General features: G+C 53.6%; 1 long non-coding RNA gene across 1 annotated transcript; it reads right to left on the minus strand.

The window, feature by feature from the left end:
* Positions 1-19935: 19935 nt before the first annotated feature.
* On the minus strand, positions 19936-20660 carry LOC138369147 (uncharacterized). The gene is made up of 3 exons (XR_011229768.1): positions 20412-20660; positions 20119-20283; positions 19936-20007 (listed from the first exon to the last, which is right to left on the minus strand). It is a non-coding gene; the product is annotated as an uncharacterized lncRNA (long non-coding RNA).
* Between the last annotated feature and the right edge of the window lie 1387 nt (positions 20661-22047).

Genomic DNA, 22047 nt, shown 5'->3' on the forward strand with positions numbered 1-22047 from the left:
TCAGCCCCTGTGCCTCGGTCCCTATGCCTCAGCCCCTCTGCCTCAGCCGCTGTGCCTCTGCCCCTCTGCCTCGGCCCCCTCTGCCTCGGCCCCTCTGCCTCTGCCCCTCTGCCTCAGCCCCTCTGCCTCAGCCCCTTTGCCTCAGCCCCTCTGCATCAGCCCCTCTGCATCAGCCCCTCTGCCTCAGCCCCCCTCTGCCTCATCCCCTCTGCCTCAGCCCCTCTGCCTCAGCCCCCTCTGCCTCAGCCCCTCTTACTCTGCCCCCCTGCCTCAGCCCCTCTTATTCTGCCCTTCTGCCTCAGCCCCTCTGCCTCAGTCCCTCTGCCTCAGCCCCCTCTGCCTCAGCTCCTCTTACTCTGCCCCTCTGCCTCGACCCCTCTGTCATAGCCCCCTGCCTCAGCCCCCCCCTGCCTCAGCCCCTCTTATTCTGCCCTTCTGCCTCAGCCCCTCTGCCTCAGCCCCTCTGCTTCAGCCTCTCTGCCTCGGCCCCTCTGCCACTGCCCCTCTGCCACTGCCCCTCTGCCTCGGCCCCTCTGCCTCGGCCCCTCTGCCACTGCCCTTCTGCCTCTGCCCCTCTGCCTCGGCCCCTCTGCCTCGGCCCCTCTGCCACTGCCCCTCTGCCTCACCCCCTCTGCCTCTGCCCCTCTGTCTCTGCCCCTCTGCCTCTGCCCCTCTGCCTCAGTCCCTCTGCTTCAGCCTCTCTGCCTCGGCCCCTCTGCCACTGCCCCTCTGCCTCTGCCCCTCTGCCTCAGCCCCTGTGCCTCGGCCCCTCTGCCTTAGCCTCTCTGCATCAGCCCCTGTGCCTCTGCCCCTCTGCCTCGGCCCCTCTGCCTCAGTCCCTCTACCTCTGCCCTTCTGCCTCAGTCCCTCTCCCTCGGCCCCTCTGCCTCGGCTCTTCTGCCACTGCCCCTCTGCCTCAGCCCCTCTGCCTCAGCCCCTCAGCTACTGCCCCTCTGTCTCTGCCCCTCTGCCTCTGCCCCTCTGCCTCAGTCCCTCTGCCTCAGCCCCTCTGCCTCAGCCTCTCTGCCTCGGCCCCTCTGCCACTGCCCCTCTGCCTCAGCCCCTGTGCCTCTGCCCCTCTGCCTCGGCCCTTTGCCTCAGCCTCTCTGCCTCTGCCCCTCTGCCTCAGCCCCCTCTGCCTCAGCCCCTCTTCCTCAGCCCCTTTACCTCAGCCACTCTGCCTCAGCCCCTTCTGCCTCGGCCCCTCTGCCTCAGCCCCTCTGCCTCAGCCCCTCTGCCTCAGCCCCTCTGCCTCAGCTCCTCTTACTCTGCCCCTCTGCCTCGACCCCTCTGTCATAGCCCCTCTGCCTCAGCCCCCCCTGCCTCAGCCCCTCTTATTCTGCCCTTCTGCCTCAGCCCCTCTGCCTCAGTCCCTCTGCCTCAGCCCCCTCTGCCTCAGCTCCTCTTACTCTGCCCCTCTGCCTCGACCCCTCTGTCATAGCCCCTCTGCCTCAGCCCCCCCCTGCCTCAGCCCCTCTTATTCTGCCCTTCTGCCTCAGCCCCTCTGCCTCAGCCCCTCTGCTTCAGCCTCTCTGCCTCGGCCCCTCTGCCACTGCCCCTCTGCCTCGGCCCCTCTGCCTCGGCCCCTCTGCCACTGCCCTTCTGCCTCTCTGCCTCGGCCCCTCTGCCTCGGCCCCTCTGCCACTGCCCCTCTGCCTCACCCCCTCTGCCTCTGCCCCTCTGTCTCTGCCCCTCTGCCTCTGCCCCTCTGCCTCAGTCCCTCTGCCTCAGCCTCTCTGCCTCGGCCCCTCTGCCACTGCCCCTCTGCCTCTGCCCCTCTGCCTCAGCCCCTGTGCCTCGGCCCCTCTGCCTTAGCCTCTCTGCATCAGCCCCTGTGCCTCTGCCCCTCTGCCTCGGCCCCTCTGCCTCAGTCCCTCTACCTCTGCCCCTCTGCCTCAGCCCCTCTGCCTCAGCCCCTCTGCCTCGGTCCCTCTGCCTCAGCCCCTCTGCCTCAGCCGCAGTGCCTCTGCCCCTCTGCCTCGGCCCCCTCTGCCTCTGCCCCTCTGCCTCAGCCCCTCTGCCTCAGCCCCTCTGCCTCAGCCCCTTTGCCTCAGCCCCTCTGCATCAGCCCCTCTGCCTCATCCCATCTGCCTCATCCCCTCTGCCTCAGCCCCTCTGCCTCAGCCCCTCTGCCACAGCCCCCTCTGCCTCAGCCCCTCTTACTCTGCCCCTCTGCCTCAGCCCCTGTGCCTCAGCCCCTGTCCCTTAACCCCTCTGCCTCAGCCCCTCTTACTCTGCCCCTCTGCCTCTGCCCCTCTGCCTCGGCCCCTCTGCCACTGCCCCTCTTCCTCGACCCCTCTGCCTCGGCTCCTCTGCCTCTGCCCCTCTGCCACTGCCCCTCTTCCTCGACCCCTCTGCCTCGGCCCCTCTGCCTCGGCCCCTCTGCCTCGGCCCCTCTGCCACTGCCCCTCTGCCTTAGCCCCTTTGCTACTGCCCCTCTGCCTCAGCCCCTCTGCCTCAGCCCCTCTACCACTGCCCCTCTGTCTCTGCCCCTCTGCCTCTGCCCCTCTGCCTCAGCCCCTCTGCCTCAGCCAATCTGCCTCAGCCTCTCTGCCTCGGCCCCTCTGCCACTGCCCCTTTTGTCTCTGCCCCTCTGCCTCAGCCCCTGTGCCTCGGCCCCACTGCCTTAGCCCCTCTGCCTCAGCCCCTGTGCCTCTGCCCCTCTGCCTCGCCCCCTCTGCCTCAGCCCCTCTGCCTCTGCCCCTCTGCCTCAGCCCCTCTGCCTCATCCCCTCTGCGTCAGCCCCTCTGCCTCAGCCCCTTTTACTCTGCCCCTCTGCCTCGACCCCTCCGTCTCAGCCCCTCTGCCTCAGCCCCCTCTGCCTCATGCCCTCTTACTCTGTCCTCTGCCTCAGCCCCTCTGCCTCAGCCCCTCTGCCTCAGCCCCTCTGCCTCAGCCCCTCTGCTACTGCCCCTCTGCTACTGCCCCTCTGCCTCAGCCCCTCTGCCACTGCCCCTCTCCCTATGCCCCTCTGCCTCAGCCCCTCTGCCTCAGCCCCTCTGCCTCAGCCCCTCTGCCTCATCTCCTCTGCCTCAGCCACTCTGCCTCGGCCCCTCTGCCACGGCCTTCCTGCCACTGCCCCTCTGCCTCTGCCCCTCTGCCTCTGCCCCAGTCCCTCTGCCTCAGCCCCTCTGTCTCAGCCCCTGTGCCTCGGCCCCTCTGCCACTGCCCCTCTGCCTCTGCCCCACTGCCTCGGCCCCTCTGCCTCTGCCCCTCTGCCTCAGCCCCTCTGCCTCAGCCCCTCTGCCTCAGCCTCTCTGCCTCGGCCCCCTGTGCCACTGCCCCTCTGCCTCTGCTCCTCTGCTTCTGCCCCTCTGCCTCAGCCCCTCTGCCTCAGCCCCTCTGCCTCAGCCCCTGTGCCTCGGCCCCTCTGCCTCAGCCCCTCTGCCTCAGCCCCTGTGCCTCTGCCTTTCTGCCTCGGCCCTCTGCCTCAGCCTCTCTGCCTCTGCCCCTCTGCCTCAGCCCCCTCTGCCTCAGCCCCTCTTCCTCAGCCCCTTTACCTCAGCCACTCTGCCTCAGCCCCTTCTGCCTCGGCCCCTCTGCCTCAGCCCCTCTGCCTCAGCCCCTCTGCCTCAGCCCCTCTGCCTCAGCCCCCTCTGCCTCAGCTCCTCTTACTCTGCCCCTCTGCCTCGACCCCTCTGTCATAGCCCCTCTGCCTCAGCCCCCCCTGCCTCAGCCCCTCATATTCTGCCCTTCTGCCTCAGCCCATCTGCCTCAGCCCCTCTGCTTCAGCCTCTCTGCCTCGGCCCCTCTGCCACTGCCCCTCTGCCTCGGCCCCTCTGCCTCGGCCCCTCTTCCTCAGCCCTTCTGCCTCTGCCCCTCTGCCTCTGCCCTTCTGCCTCGGCCCCCCTGCCACTGCCCTTCTGCCTCTGCCCCTCTGCCTCAGCCCCTCTGCCACTGCCCCTCTGCCTCAGCCCCTCTGCCTCTGCCCCTCTGTCTCTGCCCCTCTGCCTCAGTCCCTCTGCCTCAGCCTCTCTGCCTCGGCCCCTCTGCCACTGCCCCTCTGCCTCTGCCCTTCTGCCTCAGCCCCTGTGCCTCGGCCCCTCTGCCTTAGCCCCTCTGCATCAGCCCCTGTGCCTCTGCCCCTCTGCCTCGGCCCCTCTGCCTCAGTCCCTCTACCTCTGCCCTTCTGCCTCAGTCCCTCTCCCTCGGCCCCTCTGTCTCGGCTCTTCTGCCACTGCCCCTCTGCCTCAGCCCCTCTGCCTCAGCCCCTCAGCTACTGCCCCTCAGCTACTGCCCCTCTGTCTCTGCCCCTCTGCCTCTGCCCCTCTGCCTCAGTCCCTCTGCCTCAGCCCCTCTGCCTCAGCCTCTATGCCTCGGCCCCTCTGCCACTGCCCCTCTGCCTCTGCCCCTCTGCCTCAGCCCCTGTGCCTCGGCCCCTCTGCCTTAGCCCCTCTGCCTCAGCCCCTGTGCCACTGCCCATCTGCCTCGGCCCCTCTGCCTCAGCCCCTCTGCCTCTGCCCCTCTGGATCAGCCTATTTGCCTCGGCCCCTCTGCCTCTGCCCCTCTGCACCAGCCCCTCTGCCTCAGCCCCTCTGCCTCAGCCCCTGTGCCTCGGTCCCTCTGCCTCAGCCCCCCTGCCTCAGCCGCTGTGCCTCTGCCCCTCTGCCTCGGCCCCCTCTGCCTCGGCCCCTCTGCCTCTGCCGCTCTGCCTCAGCCCCTCTGCCTCAGCCCCTTTGCCTCAGCCCCTCTGCATCAGCCCCTCTGCCTCAGCCCCTCTGCCTCAGCCCCTCTGCCTCAGCCCCCTTTGCCTCAGCCCCTCTTACTCTGCCACTCTGCCTCAGCCCCTGTGCCTCAGCCCCTGTGCCTTAGCCCCTCTGCCTCAGCCCCTCTTACTCTGCCCCTCTGCCTCTGCCCCTCTGCCTCGGCCCCTCAGCCACTGCCCTTCTTCCTCGACCCCTCTGCCACTGCCCCTCTGCCTCAGCCCCTCTGCTACTGCCCCTCTGCCTCAGCCCCTCTGCCTCAGCTCCTCTACCACTGCCCCTCTGTCTCTGCCCCTCTGCCTCTGCCCCTCTGCCTCAGCCCCTCTGCCTCAGCCTTTCTGCCTCAGCCTCTCTGCCTCGGCCCCTCTGCCACTGCCCCTCTGTCTCTGCCCCTCTGCCTCAGCCCCTGTGCCTCGGCCCCACTGCCTTAGCCCCTCTGCCTCAGCCCCAGTGCCTCTGCCCCTCTGCCTCGGCCCCTCTGCCTCAGCCCCTCTGCCTCTGCCCCTCTGTCTCAGCCCCTCTGCCTCATCCCCTCTGCCACAGCCCCTCTGCCTCAGCCCCCTCTGCCTCGGCCCCTCAGGCTGAGCCCCTCTGCCTCAGCCCCTCTGCCTCAGCCACTCTGCCTCAGCCCCTTTTACCCTGCCCCTCTGCCTCGACCCCTCTGTCCCAGCCCCTCTGCCTCAGCCCCCTCGGCCTCAGCCTCTCTTACTCTGCCCCCTCTGCCTCTGCCCCTCTGCCTCAGCCCCTCTGCCTAGGCCCCTCTGCCTCGGCCCCTCTGCCACTGCCCATCTGCCTCAGCCCCTCTGCCTCAGCCCCTCTGCCTCAGCCCCTCTGCCTCAGCCCCTCAGCACGGCTCCTCTGCCACTGCCCCTCTGCCTCGGCCCCTCTGCCTCGGCCCCTCTGCCTCGGCCTCTCTGCCTCAGCCCCTCTACTTCAGCCCCCTCAGTACGGCCCCTCAGCACGGCCCCTCTGCCACTGCCCCTCTGCCTCGGCCCCTCTACCTCGGCCCCTCTGCCTCGGCCCCTCTGCCACTGCCCCTCTGCTTCGACCCCTCTGCCTCAGCCCCTCTGCCTCAGCCCCTCTGCCTCGACCCTTCTGTCTCAGCCCCTCTGCCTCAGTCCCTCTGCCTCTGCCCCTTGGCCTCAGCCCCTCTGCCTCAGCCCCCTCTGCCTCGGCCCCTCTGCCTCAGCCCCTCTGCCTCAGCCCCCTCTGCCTCAGCCCCTCTGTCTCAGCCCCTCTGCCTCAGCCCCTCTGCCTCGACCCTTCTGTCTCAGCCCCTCTGCCTCAGCCCCTCTTACTCTGCCCCTCTGCCTCAGCCCCACATCCTCAGCCCCTCTGCCTCAGCCTCTCTGCCTCGGCCCCTCTGCAACTGCCCCTCTGCCTCAGCCCCTCTGCCTCAGCCCCTCTGCCTCAGCCCTCTGCCTATGCCCCTCTTACTCTGCCTCTCTGCCTCAGTCCCTCTGACTCTGCCCCTTGGCCTCAGCCCCTCTGCCTCAGCCCCCTCTGCCTCGGCCCTTCTGCCTCAGCCCCTCTGCCTCAGCCCCCTCTGCCTCAGCCCCTCTGCCTCAGCCCCTCTGCCTCGACCCTTCTGTCTCAGCCCCTCTGCCTCAGCCCCCTCTGCCTATGCCCCTCTTACTCTGCCCCTCTGCCTCAGCCCCACATCCTCAGCCCCTCTGCCCCTGCCCCTCTGCCTCGGCCCCGCTGCCTCGGCTCCTCTGCCTCAGCCCTTCTGCCTCTGCCCCTCTGCCTTCGCCCCTCTGCCACTGCCCCTCTGCCTCAGCCCCTCTGCTTTAGCCCCTCTGCCTCAGCCCCTCTTCCTCATCTCCTCTGCCTCAGCCACTCTGCCTCGGCCCCTCTGCCACTGCCCCTCTGCCTCTGCCCCTCTGCCTCTGCCCCTCTGCCTCAGTCCCTCTGCCTCAGCCCCTCTGTCTCAGCCCCTGTGCCTCGGCCCCTCTGCCTTAGCTCCTCTGCCTCAGCCCCTGTCCCTCAGCTACTCTGCCTCGGCCCCTCTGCCTCAGCCCCTCTGCCTCTGTCCCTCTGCCTCGGCCCCTCTGCCACTGTCCTTCTGCCTCGACCCCTCTGCCTCAGCCTCTCTGCCTCAGCCCCTGTGCCTCTGCCCCTCTGTCTCAGCCCCTCTGCCTCATCCCCTCTGCCACAGCCCCTCTGCCTCAGCCCCCTCTGCCTCGGCCCCTCAGCCTCAGCCCCTCTTCCTCAGCCCCTCTGCCTCAGCCCCTCTGCCTCAGCCCCTTTTACCCTGCCCCACTGCCTCGACCCCTCTGTCCCAGCCCCTCTGCCTCAGCCCCCTCGGCCTCAGCCTCTCTTACTCTGCCCCCTCTGCCTCTGCCCCTCTGCCTCAGCCCCTCTGCCTCGGCCCCTCTGCCTCGGCCCCTCTGCCGCTGCCCATCTGCCTCAGCTCCTCTGCCTCAGCCCCTCTGCCTCAGCCCCTCAGCACGGCCCCTCTGCCACTGCCCCTCTGCCTCGGCCCCTCTGCCCCGGCCCCTCTGCCTCGGCCCCTCTGCCTCGGCCCCTCTGCCTCGGCCCCTCTGCCTCGGCCCCTCTGCCACTGCCCCTCTGCTTCGACCCCTCTGCCTCAGCCCCTCTGCCTCAGCCCCTGTGCCTCTGCCTCGGTCCCTCTGCCTCAGTCCCTCTGCCTCAGCCCCTTGGCCTCAGCCCCTCTGCCTCAGCCCCCTCTGCCTCGGCCCCTCTGCCTCAGCCCCTCTGCCTCAGCTGTGGGAACCGACCTGTGAGATTTATATTTATTTAATTTATATGAATTTATATTTACGTTAATTTATATACTTCGATAGCAATTTGTATAATGATAAGTGGACTGTATTTCTGCAATAATCTCATAATCTCACAAATCGATCCTCTACACATTAGGGGGGGTTATTATATTAATATATATGCAGCCAATCAAACTACAGTAATAGCTACATACATTGATGAGGTTCCTTATCTTATAGTACAGCAGGTTAGTCCACCAGGTATAACTAGGGTGTAGACACCAAATTATCCTCTTTGAGGTAGCTTCCATATCACCCAGTAACTGGTGCACAAACTCTTCCTCGTCTTGACCTGTCAAAAGGGCGCTAACTGTGAAGCCAGAATCCTATATATGACAAGTTATATCAGAGAAAACACTATACAGTACATGGAACATTAAAGACCTGGCTTAATTACCTTTAGTTTGAGGCGATTTCGCGTTCTAACCGGCTAACCCTATATCCTGACATTAATGGCCATAAATGAATGATAAACGGGTTTCGGATAGACACTTAACTTGTATTTGTAGACAGCGTGTTGACAATGGTACACCTTTGGGTTCCATAACACTACGTCCAAGTAAATTTAACAGGAGCCGAATTTGCTCCCGTGTGAGCCTCTGGTCTCAATAAACAATGTCTGCCCTCCTTCCCCACTGACGCCTGGCCTACTTTGTCCAGATTTCAGAAAGTGATAGAAGGGTCACATTTACTCTACTTTAATATTGATAATTAAGTTAATTTATATAAGATGTTTTTATGATGGTAAAGTCCAAAGACTAATGTATTTAAGAATAATTCCCAGCAGAATAGCTGGTGAATTATAATAGTATGTGGTGATGATATCCCGTTTTCTTTAGACGGTAATTCCATTACAAGTTACGTTTTCTATGGGTAACTTGTTTATACAACACAGCTCTTATCTGTCTGTATGATATTAAATGGTGTCGGATTTTCCGACATAATTCCCCAGGGGGCTGCTCACGGGTCGAAGTCCTGTTTAGAACAGACGAACACCGATACTCCTCCTTCGAATTATTAGATTAATTTGATGTTAGTAGTTAGTAAGCACACATTTGTGCGTCTGTTCGTACAGGACGGATGTCCCGTACTAGAGTTGCAGGGGTTAGAAGTCTAATGCAATTTCATTTCCCTGTCAACTCTTGAAAGGCTAATATTCAAGCCTTATTACATATTATTTTACCCAGAAGACTGGATGTGATCAAGTACTACAGTCAAGTATGATTCAGGGACTGCAGTGAGATCAGTGACATTAGATATAACTTGAAGTTTGTTCAGGTAACTGGTCACTGATATATAAACACTGAGGCCCATGGAATACATCTTGATTAAATAATAAATGTATCAAATCAGTCATCAGATTTATTGGGGTTTAATTTAGTTAATTGATTCAGAAGATTGAATAGCTCATCATTAAAGTAAAGTATGGTTCTGAGATTGCAGTGGGTTCAGTGACATTGGTCGCAGTGACTTGTAGCTGTTTTAGGCTACTGTTCACTGATTTGCCACTGAGGCCTCATGAACTCATCTTCAGCTTTAAATGATGATACTAACATCAACCTCTGTTACTATAGTCAGCTGTAATCTCCTTAGTATAATGCTACTGGAGAAATATAATCAGCTGACAAATTTAGATTTCTACTGGTATTGTTTATCTGCAGGCATAGGTCTCCTCAGGCTTGATACTGGGCCTGAGAGTAATTTACCTCCTGCAGAGTTTAACATGGTTATACCCTGATATTTAGTAGGGCTACCGATGAATCGATGACAATAGTCTGTCCCTACAAGGAGACCGAAGTCGGTGAGGTGATCAGACTTAATATTATCTGCCAATTTTATTCCTCTATTTCTCAGGAATTTGGCTGTTGCTCTCAGACCTTGAACTTGTAGGTCTACTGGTATTTTGTCCACCACAATGGCTTGTACTCGACAGACGTACCTGCCTAAACGTACTGATGGTTGTACCACCTGGTAGACTTGAGGTCCTGCATCTGTTACAAACCCTGAGATGTTGAATGACATCTGGGCTACAGGCCTTAATTGTAATTCATCTGCCAGCTTTTTAGTAATATATGTTCTCTGGGATCCTTGGTCAAACAACCCACGGGTATGGACCTTGGCCCTCTTATTCAGGATGGTAATTTGGGCAGTAGGCAAAGTCGTATTACCTTTAGACTTTGCCGATTGGACACTCTTTGTTTGTTGCACCTTGCAGTACTGTACTGAGGTGGGAATGCTATCTTCCACCTTGGGTCTTGAATACGTTAATTTCGTATATTTGCACAGTGCTGCATGGTGCCTACCTCTTCTACACCTGTTACAGGTGTTGAATTGGGTATCACAATAGTCTATGTTGTGTGACTTGAGACACCTCGAACATCTCCCTAATTCCTGGAGTCGCTCAATACGAGTGTCTCTGGTTGGATAATTAGCACAACGGTATGTTGAATGTTTCTTTTTGCAGAACATACATGTCCCCCAGCCTACTGCACGTTTGGAAGTTACCGGTTTGGGTGAACTAGTAACAGTAGGCTTGGAGGATGCTGCTGCATTGTCAGATTTTCTGCAACTTGATGTTTGAGTAATTGGTTGATGTTTATTTGGGGTGGTTGTTTTACCCTTTAATTGACTATTATTTTCTATTTCTGAAGGCTTGCAAGAGGCTTTAACTTCCTCATTTGCTCGTCGTTTGTTTATGATGGAATGTAAACCTTCAGTGATGTCCTGTACTGTCAGGATGGTGTTATGTTGATGTGCATATAATTCATCTAGTATATCGCTGGACAATTTTCGTTGAAGGACTACTTTGGTCATCCATTCACTAGTAGTTATATCAACCTTAAGACTGAATATTCTTAGTAGTGACTCAAACTCCATGCTGAAGGATTGTAATGAGTCAGCAGTCTGATCAGGTTGAGGTAAATCCAGCAATTGTAGTACTAGATGTATGACAGTTTTCTCATTGCCAGCATTATCCATACTGGCTAGTTGGTGAAGCCTTGTGGGACTTGTACTTGGGCTGCTCATAATACTGAACAAGCACTAATGGTAGCCTAGGGTAAATTCTGCACTCATTAGGCAATAATCCTACCTCTACTAGAGGTTAGCACTTAAAATTAATACACATTATATATATACAATCATACACACTAATGATTTGAGTGAAAAACCAGTGTCACTGGAAGTACCTTTAGGTTAGCTCTTCTATATCACCCTAGGATGGTAGAGACACTAATTAATCACTCAAAGGTGTAATGATCATAAGTAAATTATTATATATACAACTCAATTCGAGTTGATAAAAATTACACCCAAAATAGGGTCTGGACCATTCATTAATGGTGTTAGGTTGTTCAATATAGTACAACTGACTATTGTAATAATGGGACTAGGATGAACAATAATAGTTCAACTAGTCATATCCTACCCTGTTGTGGGTTGGCAATTAGTAAATATTATACTGTGATCACTAGTGCAATATATATTAAATAATTCTCTATTTTGGAGAAATAATATACACAATTATTGATAATAGCCTCTTAATTAGCCTCTATGAAACTTCTAATATTATCTAGAAGTATTAAATATTATTAGTGACCTCGCGAAATAAACTCCACAAAATTCGTAGATAATCTCTCGCGAAATGTAACACCACGAAATCCGTGAACAATCTCGCGACAAAGTCACTAATTTGGCTGGTTTCTATATTAGCGCTGTCATTTCACAGAATAACACGCCACCAAATCTGTGGGTGTGCATGAAACCGCTGACTAAGGCTGAACTCGGCTGAGGGAGGCTCCTGAGCTCCCTCGAGGCTACGCTTCCGTCTTTGACTGGCTGGCCTTTGTTTAAATAACACTGCACTAGTATATTTAATGAATCCACTGGATAACTGGTTCATCCGGTACTAAGATGACCAAATGTGGGTTCAAGGGATCAAATAATCCGTCATCCGGTTCGAAGATGACCAAATAATGTGGGAACCGACCTGTGAGATTTATATTTATTTAATTTATATGAATTTATATTTACGTTAATTTATATACTTCGATAGCAATTTGTATAATGATAAGTGGACTGTATTTCTGCAATAATCTCATAATCTCACAAATCGATCCTCTACACATTAGGGGGGGTTATTATATTAATATATATGCAGCCAATCAAACTACAGTAATAGCTACATACATTGATGAGGTTCCTTATCTTATAGTACAGCAGGTTAGTCCACCAGGTATAACTAGGGTGTAGACACCAAATTATCCTCTTTGAGGTAGCTTCCATATCACCCAGTAACTGGTGCACAAACTCTTCCTCGTCTTGACCTGTCAAAAGGGCGCTAACTGTGAAGCCAGAATCCTATATATGACAAGTTATATCAGAGAAAACACTATACAGTACATGGAACATTAAAGACCTGGCTTAATTACCTTTAGTTTGAGGCGATTTCGCGTTCTAACCGGCTAACCCTATATCCTGACATTAATGGCCATAAATGAATGATAAACGGGTTTCGGATAGACACTTAACTTGTATTTGTAGACAGCGTGTTGACAATGGTACACCTTTGGGTTCCATAACACTACGTCCAAGTAAATTTAACAGGAGCCGAATTTGCTCCCGTGTGAGCCTCTGGTCTCAATAAACAATGTCTGCCCTCCTTCCCCACTGACGCCTGGCCTACTTTGTCCAGATTTCAGAAAGTGATAGAAGGGTCACATTTACTCTACTTTAATATTGATAATTAAGTTAATTTATATAAGATGTTTTTATGATGGTAAAGTCCAAAGACTAATGTATTTAAGAATAATTCCCAGCAGAATAGCTGGTGAATTATAATAGTATGTGGTGATGATATCCCGTTTTCTTTAGACGGTAATTCCATTACAAGTTACGTTTTCTATGGGTAACTTGTTTATACAACACAGCTCTTATCTGTCTGTATGATATTAAATGGTGTCGGATTTTCCGACATCAGCCCCCTCTGCCTCAGCCCCTCTGCCTCAGCCCCTCTGCCTCGACCCTTCTGTCTCAGCCCCTCTGCCTCAGCCCCCCTCTGCCTATACCCCTCTTACTCTGCCCCTCTACCTCAGCCCCACTACCTCAGCCCCTCTGCCTCAGCCTCTCTGCCTCGGCCCCTCTGCAACTGCCCCTCTGCCCCTGCCCCTCTGCCTCGGCCCCGCTGCCTCGGCCCCTCTGCCTCGGCCCTTCTGCCTCTGCCCCTCTGCCTTGGCCCCTCTGCCACTGCCCCTCTGCCTCAGCCCCTCTGCCTCAGCCCCTCTGCCTCAGCCCCTCTGCCGCAGCCTCTCTGCCTCGGCCCCTCTGCCTCTGCACCTCTGCCTCGGCCCCTCTGCCTCGGCCCCTCTTACCCTGCCCCTCTGCCTCAGCCCCTCTGCCTCAGCCCCTTTGCTTAAGCCCCTGTGCCTCGGTCCCTCTGCCTCAGCCCCTCTGCCTCAGCCGCTGTGCCTCTGCCCCTCTGCCTCAGCCCCTCTGAATCAGCCTCTCTGCCTCGGCCCCTCTGCCACTGCCCCTCTGCCTCTGCCCCTCTGCCTCTGCCCCCCTGCCTCGGCCCCTCTGCCTCGGCCCCTCTGCCTTAGCCCTTCTGCCTCTGCCTCTCTGCCTCGGCCCCTCTGCCTCAGCCCTTCTGCCGCTGCCCCTCTGCCTTGGCCCCTCTGCCACTGCCCCTCTGCCTCAGCCCCTCTGAATCAGCCCCTCTGCCTCAGCCCCTCTGTCTCTGCCCCTCTGCCTCTACCCCTCTGCCTCGGCCCCTCTGCCACTGCCCCTCTGCCTCGACCCCTTTGCCTCGACCCCTCTGCCTCGGCCCCTCTACCTCGGCCCCTCTGCCTCGGCCCCTCTGCCACTGCCCCTCTGTCTCAGCCCTTCTGCCTCAGCCCCTCTGCTATTACCCCTCTGCCTCAGCCCCTCTGCCTCAGCCCCTCTGCCTCGGCCCCAATGCCTCGGCCCCTCTGCCTCGACCCCTCTGCCTCAGCCCCTCTGCCTCAGCCCCTCTGCCTCAACCCCTCTGCCTCGGCCTCTCTGCCTCGGCCCCTCTGCCACTGGCCCTCTGACTCAGCCCCTCTGCTTCAGCCCCTGTGCCTCGGCCCCTCTGCCTCAGCCCCTCTGCATCTGCCCCCTCTTGCTCTGCCACTCTGCCTCGGGCCATCTGCCACTGCCCCTCGGCCTCGACCCCTCTGCTACAGCCCCTTTGCCTCGGCCATTCTGCCTCGGCCCCTCTGCCTCAACCCCTCTTAATCTGCCCCTCTGCACGGCCCCTCTTCCACTTCCCCTCTGCCTCGGCCCCTGTGCCTTGGCCCCTCTGCCTCGACCCCTCTGCCACTGCCCCTCTGCCTCGATCCCTCTGCCTCAGCCCCATCTGCCTCATCCTCTCTGCCTCAGCCCCTCTGCCTCTGCCCTTCTGCCTCGGCCTTTCTGTCACTGCCCCTCTGCCACTGCCCCTCTGCCTCTGCCCCTCTGCCTCGGCCCCTCTGCCTCGGCCCCTCTGCCTCAGCCCCTCTTCCTCAGACCCTCTGCCACTGCCCCTCTGCCTCAGCCCCTCTGCCTCAGCCCCTCTGCCTCTGCCCCTCTGCCTCGGCCCCTCTGCCACTGCCCCTCTGCCTCGACCCCTCTGCCTCAGCCCCTCTTCCTCAGCCCCTGTGCCACTGCCCCTCTGCCTCGGCCCCTCTGCCTCAGCCCCTCTGCCTCTGCCCATCTGCCTCAGCCCCTCTGCCTCAGCCCCTCTGCATCAGTCCCTCTGCCTCAGCCCCTCTGCCTCAGCTCCCTCTGCCTCGGCCCCTCTGCCTCAGCCCCTCTGCCTCAGCCCCTCTGCCTCAGCCCCCTCTGCCTCAGCCCCTCTTACTCTGCTCCTCTGCCTCGACCCCTCTGCCTCAGACCTTCTGTATCTGCCCCTCTGCCTCGGCCCCTCTGCCACTGCCCCTCTGCCTCGGCCCCACTGCCTCGGCCCCTCTGCCCCGGCCCCTCTGCCATTGCCACTCTGCCTCGACCCCTCTGCCTCAGCCCCTCTGCCTCTGCTCCTCTTCCTCGGCCCGTCTGCCACTGCCCCTCTGCCTCAGCCCCTCTGCCTCTGCCCCTCTGCCTCGGCCCCTCTGCCACTGCCCCTCTGCCTCTGCCCCTCTGCCTCTGCCCCTCTGCCTCGGCCCCTCTGCCTCAGCCCCTCTGCCTCAGCCCCTCTGCCACTGCCCCTCTGCCTCAGCCCCTCAGCCTCAGCCCCCTTTGCCACCGCCCCTCTGCCTCTGCCCCTCTGCCTCTGCCCCTCTGCCTCAGCTCTTCTGCCTTAGCTCCTCTGCCTCAGCCCCTGTGCCTCTGCCCCTCTGCTTCGGCCCCTCTGCCACTGCCCCTCTGCCTCTGCCCCTCTGCCTCTGCCCCTCTGCCTCAGCCCTTCTGCCTCAGCACCCTGTGCCTCAGCCCCTGTGCCTCGGCCCCTCTGCCTTAGCCCTTCTGCCTCAGCCCCTGTTCCTCTGCCCCTCTGCCTCGGCCCCTATGCCTTAGCCCCTCTGCCTCTGCCCCTCTGCCTCAGCCCCTCTGCCTCATCCCCTCTGCCTCAGCCCCCTCTGCCTCAGCCCCTCTTACTCTGCCCCTCTGCCTCGACCCCTCTGTCTCAGCCCCTCTGCCTCAGCCCCCTCTGCCTCAGCCCCTCTTACTCTGCCACTCTGCCTCAGCCCCTCTGCCTCAGCCCCTCTGCCTCAGCCCCTCTGCCTCGGCCCCTCTGCCACTGCCCCTCTGCCTCTGCCCCTCTGCCTCGGCCCCTCTGCCTCGGCCCCTCTGCCTCAGCCCTTCGGCCTCTGCCCCTCTGCCTCGGCCCCTCTGCCTCGGCCCCTCTGCCACTGCCCCTCTGCCTCAGCCCCTCTGCCTCAGCCCCTCTGCTACTGCCCTCTGCCTCAGCCCCTCTGCCTCAGCCCCTCTGTCTCAGCCCCTCTGCCACTGCCCCTCTGCCTCTGCCCCTCTGCCTCTGCCCCTCTTCCTCAGCCCCTCTGCCTCAGCCCCTCTGCCTCGGCCCCTCTGCCACTGCCCCTCTGCCTCTGCCCCTCTGCCTCGGCCCCTCTGCCTCGGCCCCTCTGCCTCAGCCCTTCGGCCTTTGCCCCTCTGCCTCGGCCCCTCTGCCTCGGCCCCTCTGCCACTGCCCCTCTGCCTCAGCCCCTCTGCCTCAGCCCCTCTGCTACTGCCGTCTGCCTCAGCCCCTCTGCCTCAGCCCCTCTGCCTTGGCCCCTCTGCCAATGCCCCCACTGACTCAGCCCCTCTGAATCAGCCCCTCTGCCTCAGCCCCTCTGTCTCTGCCCCTCTGCCTCTACCCCTCTGCCTCGGCCCCTCTGCCACTGCCCCTCTGCCTCAACCCCTCTGCCTCGGCCCCTCTACCTCGGCCCCGGCTGCCTCGGCCCCTCTGCCACTGCCCCTCTGCCTCGACCCCTCTGCCTCAGCCCCTCTTCCTCAGCCCCTGTGCCACTGCCCCTCTGCCTCGGCCCCTCTGCCTCAGCCCCTCTGCCTCTGCCCATCTGCCTCAGACCCTCTGCCTCAGCCCCTCTGCATCAGTCCCTCTGCCTCAGCCCCTCTGCCTCAGCTCCCTCTGCCTCGGCCCCTCTGCCTCAGCCCCTCTGCCTCAGCCCCTCTGCCTCAGCCCCCTCTGCCTCAGCCCCTCTTACTCTGCCCCTCTGCCTCGACCCCTCTGCCTCAGACCTTCTGTATCTGCCCCTCTGCCTCGGCCCTCTGCCACTGCCCCCCTGCCTCGGCCCCACTGCCTCGGCCCCTCTGCCCCGGCCCCTCTGCCATTGCCACTCTGCCTCGATCCCTCTGCCTCAGCCCCTCTGCCTCAGCCCCTCTGCCTCTGCCCCTCAGTAGTAGGGTGTACAGTCCACAGACTACTTTTTTTTTTGGCGAGAGGACCCCTGTGGACTGTACAGTCCACAGGCAACTTTTTTTTTTGGGGGAGCGGACCCCTGTGGACTGTACAGTCCACAGGGGAATTTTTTTTTTTTCTGGAAATTCGTGTGTAGCGCTTTAGGGTTTTCAGGTGAATTTGGGGACTCACAGATTTGGAATTAGGGAATTCTTATAATGAAAAATAATGTCATACGAGTTTGTTAAAGTTCTTATGAGAAAAATAATTTCCAAGACATAGAAGTTTGTTAAGGCCTTATGGGACAAATTCAAGTAACGTATGTAGCTCTTTAGGGTTTCCAGGAGAACTCTACGGACATGTTTTACATGTTTTCAACTTACAAAATCGTCTATGTAAGCCTTAGTTATTCATATAAATTTAGAAAATCACCTGTGCGGGCCAGGGTTTTCAGGAGCTCGTACCTCACATCACCTCCCTCCCCCTTACCTCGCAATCTCTCGCGTCACCTTTATTTACTTTACGCCCGGCCAGCCAGTCGGCTCTTATCATATCTTATCTTCGCCATAATATCTTGACCGTCCCTCCTCTCTCTCTCTCCTTTCATTCAGTTCAGTTCAACTATTTTCCAACATCGTATGTTTGCTCCTTTTCATTAAGCAAGTCAGTTTTACACAAATAAATCGTGTTAGTAAGCAAGTTCTAGCTCACGTTCCCCCACCTTACTCCCCTGTCATATAATGAATACTATCATTCCAATCCCTCTAAAATTTAAAAATAATCATATTTCAAACGTAGTTCAATACAGTAATTTAGTTACCAAGCTCCAGCGCTTGTCCTCTGCCTTAGCTCTCTCTCGTATCTTCGTTAGTAACAGTCCAATTTCCCTGAAATTTTTACCCTCTGTATTTCAGGCTCCGTAAATAAGATCAAAACAGTTATCGAGCTCCAGCGCTTGTCCCCCCCTTATTTCGTTTTATACAAGATCGTTAGTAACAGTCCAATTTCCCTGAAATTTTTACCCTCTGTATTTCAGACACCGTAAATAAAATCAAGTCAGTTACTGAACTCCAGCTCTCGTCCCCGCCTTAGTTCTCTTTCATATCTTTGTAAATAATACATCAATTCCCCTGAAATTTTTACCCTCTGTATTTCAGACACCGTAAATAAAATCAAGTCAGTTATCGAGCTCCAGCTCTCGTCCCCGCCTTAGTTCTCCTTCGTATCTTTGTAAATAACCCATCAATTTCCCTAAAATTAAAAGCAGACATACTTCAAAGTTAGTAAATAAGATCAAGTCAGTTACTGAGCTCCAACTCTCGTCCCCACCTTAGTTCTCTCTCGTATCTTTGTAAATAACCCATCAATTTTCCCCTGAAATTTTTACCCTCTGTATTTCAGACATAGTAAATATGATGAAAACAATTATAAAACTCTAGCTCTTGTCCTCTGTCCAAGTTCACTCATGTAAATTCATTACTATCAGTCCAAATCCCCCTGAGATTTAAACACCCAACTACATTTTCAGACATAGTAAATAAAAACCAGTTCAGTTATCAAGTTTCAACTCTTGTGCCCCAGCTTAGTTCATTTGTGCAAGTTCTTTATTTTCCAACTAAATCACCCTGAGATTTAAGATCACCTTATTTTCTAACGTAGTAAAATTAATCTGGACATTAGCCTTAGATCATCAGACATAAATATATTCGATCAAGTCCGTCTCCAGCTTATCTCTTATCCGAGTACACACATAACCCCAACCTGTTTAATTATCTTTCACCCCCTCCCACCTTCCTCCATCTCATCCAAGTCTCATAAATTTAAATGTAGCTGTTAATTTGCGTTCTTTCCCCGTTCATAGCATATTCTCTGTAAGTTCAGATCTGTACTTAGTCTTACATATTCTCTAGTTCTTTCCCATTTTATACAAGACTTAAACAACTATTACCGTCTCCTCTATCTTATTTAAACATGAGTCATATGTAAATATACCCGACTCTTTCCATCCATTACAAGTCCTAGCTTGTTCACCGCCCAACTCACTACGCTATTTCTACTCTACATGTTATAGCATGTTTTCCGCTCATCTTGGTACCAACCCTTACAATCTCTCTCTCATTCCTTTACATGTCTCAGCATGTTCGCCTCGCATCTTACTACGCTGTTTACTTTACATGTTGTAGCATGTATTACTGTGTCCCATATCTTATTTAAACATGAGTCATATGTAAATATACCCGACTCCTTCCATCCATTACAAGTCCTAGCTTGTTCACCGCCCAACTCACTACACTGTCTACTTTACATGTTGTAGCATGTTTTCCGCACATCTTGATACCATCCCTTACAATCTCTCAATCCTTTACACATCCCAACTTTCAACCCTTTCTTACAATTTTCCTCCATCCCTCCGCTACATGTTCTTACCCGTTCATTACAGTCCACTACATATTCTCTAATCATCTCTGTACTAATTCTCAAAACTAGTTGTTTCTGTCATTTTAGTAAGTAAGTAAGTAGATCATCGTTATTAACAACGACAACAACAACAACAGTAACATTACTAATTCACAGTAAGTTACTACTGAGCATTTGGCAGTTATCCATTTTCAAAATAAGGTCAATATAAATCATTCTAAGACATCTTCGTACAATTAAAGATACTTGCTTGTGCACTAAGTCATTACTTACAGTAGCATCTTAAGGCATTGTTTTCGTAACTCAGTTTTATTAAACATACACCTTCATTAGTCAAAGGAAAACTTTTCAAGTCATTGTATTCAATATTTCCGTTAAACTTACTACATCATGTCATTATTCGGTTTCATAATTAAGTACTTGTTTCAGTCCTCCAATGTAATAAGCAAATTATTCTATTAAGGATAAAGAAATCTTATTTAGAAGAGACATTAAGTTTATTACAACATTTAACGCATACAGTTATTCTTAGTAGTTATACAAGTGTTCAAGAAAATCATAAGTGTTCAAGAAGCAATTGGATTTATTATATATAAAATATTTCCTCTACAAATTGGACAGCATTTCAGAGCTAAAAGACAACCACTGCATGTCACCATATGTTTACATGGTAGTATTACAATATTTATATTTTTATCCATACAAACTCTGCATAAAATATCTTCTTCCCAAGATTGTTCTGTACAGTCCTTGTTTTCAACAGTGTTAGTACAAGTCTCCGGTAAAGTTTTCAATCCCAGATCTTCAAGCGTAACTTCTTGTTCCTTTTTATCATCAACTGCTTCATAAATTAAGTCCCGTACCCGTAAATAAATATCTGTTCCCTCTTGCATATACCTCAACACGATTTCTAGACATCTACTTTGTATAATAAAAGGTAACAAATCTCTGGATTCCTTAAGGTACTCACTTAAAGCATATCTTATACTCTCCACAGGTATTAATTTTTGATGAATCAGATGTTTGAACTTATCCATACCCTCCATTAAGATATTAATTAAATCATTGTCTATAGGTTTTATAGGTAATGGTATTGTCAATCTAGCATTCTTAACAAATTCCTTGCCCCTTGCAAGAATAATGTAAGCACATTCTGGACTACATCTCGCATGTAACGTCCAAGGATCATCTTCTGGTCTCCAATTTCGTATTCCACAGGCGCAGTGATAGCAGCAGACGTGGTCACTTATACCTGAAAACCATAAAACAATCCAGCATTATCTCGTTACTATCTTTTAACTAATATTCATTATTTCTTTACTTATAACTCTATTAAGTTTAAAATAGTTAAAACACTTCATACCACAGTAAAAAAAACCAGCTTCTGCCAGCTCATGAGAAGTTTGCTTGACGCTTCCAGGCCATGTCATATCAAATGTCTCTAGGCGACATTTATAAGTTACCAATCCTGGATTCAGCGATTTCCTAAATTTTATCAATCCCAGATCTTCCTTAGGAGGAGCACCACCTAAAAAAATATAACGTAGTTACGTAAATTATTCTTTAGAAGAATAAGAAGTATCTATTTAAGCAATCAAGTTTTGTACAGAGTATATAAGACTGGTATAAGAATACATCATAAGAATATATACTTACTACTATCACTTATTTTCTTATTTCCCAGTTCTATTTTATGGGAAACAAATTCCAGTCCATATTTGAAAGCTATCTCAGACACCTCTAAAGAAACATTGTCACTCCTCTTGCCTCTAATAAAGGCACAGTCTTGATTAATGATCTTATGACGTCTTCTGGGGGTATCACCAACAATCCATGCACCTACTATACAATAACAAAATGCACACAAACAGTAATCACTATTGCGAAGGTAATAGAACCCATCTTCAACTAAGTCAATAGGGTTTAACCACTTAATGGGCCAACCCACAAATGTTTGTAGTCTAACTCCTGCACATTTAAGGCTTTCTATACTGTAAAACTTCCTGGCACACAAAGGATCCATCGTGTGAGGGCAGCACTAACTATTAGAGTAGGATAAGCAAGTATATATATCCCTAAAATAAGTATCGTACATCGCTACATATTTAACAGTTTCCCCATTTATAATAGACAGTAATCTCCTCTAAATACTTCTCTATTTAAAAATCCTTAAAGTTTCATAATTAAATAAAGCTCTTATATAAATACTTAGTAAACTACTTTCATTATTTATTAGACTTATTAGAAAAATACATCACTTTGGCAATCTCGCTAAAAGTATACTGTTACGTCATTATTCGTAGCTGCCGTACATAATGATAGATATATATATATATATAATTTAGTAGTAAATTCTTATTTAATCTAATTAAAATATATGCTTAAAGCACCTATATCCTAAAATGAAATATACTATTAGTTATAATGTAATATATAATATCACTCTAAGGTAACAAAAATCCTTATTAATATATTCAAATAAGTGGTAACTTTTACATTTCCCCCAATATAAGAGCGCGGACCTCACATTAGGGATATTATTACGACTATCTGGATCGTATCTACTACCTTACGAGGAAGAAAATTCACCATGGATACTGTTCTGACAACTTGTCAGGGTTATTTAACCGACGATTCATTTTGTAATAATGAAACCTGTATTGTGTACGGAGTGAACTGTATATCCTGCGTTCCCCGAGGAATGGCCCTAGACTTAGCCAAGAAATATTCTCATGCTGACGCTTATAATGTTCGCCGACCCTTGTACAGTCTTAAGAGATGTATCCCTGAAGATCGTCCAGTACCAGGAACAATTCATATCTCTAAAGGAGAAAATCTTCCGTATATTGTTGCTATAGCCACACAATACGGTATTGGATTACCTATAGAGAGTAATAACATTGCTCAGGGAATTATAGAAAACTCAAAAGACAGAAACATGCTCTCTGGATTAAACGAAGATACATCCATTAATCGTCTCGTCTACTTCAAGAATGGTATGAAAGATTTATTTAACTTTATCAAGGGCTCTCCTCAAATTATGAGAGTTATAATACCAACAGGAATTGGGATTACATGTGTTCGAAGAGATAAAGTTTGGGAAAATACTTATCTTCCTGTTATTGAAGATATGTATAAACAGTTAAAACCCTACGGAGTGGAAGTTAAATTACTGTTTAACGAGGAGATTATGCAGAGGAAGAGCAAGTAACACTTGGCAACCTTTTGTGTGCGCAGTGTTTCTACGCGCAGCCTAAAGATGTATATATGCTTCCCCCGAGTGATCTCTTAC

Source organism: Procambarus clarkii, chromosome 27 (assembly GCF_040958095.1).
Source record: "Procambarus clarkii isolate CNS0578487 chromosome 27, FALCON_Pclarkii_2.0, whole genome shotgun sequence".
NCBI classification, from domain to species: domain Eukaryota; kingdom Metazoa; phylum Arthropoda; class Malacostraca; order Decapoda; family Cambaridae; genus Procambarus; species Procambarus clarkii.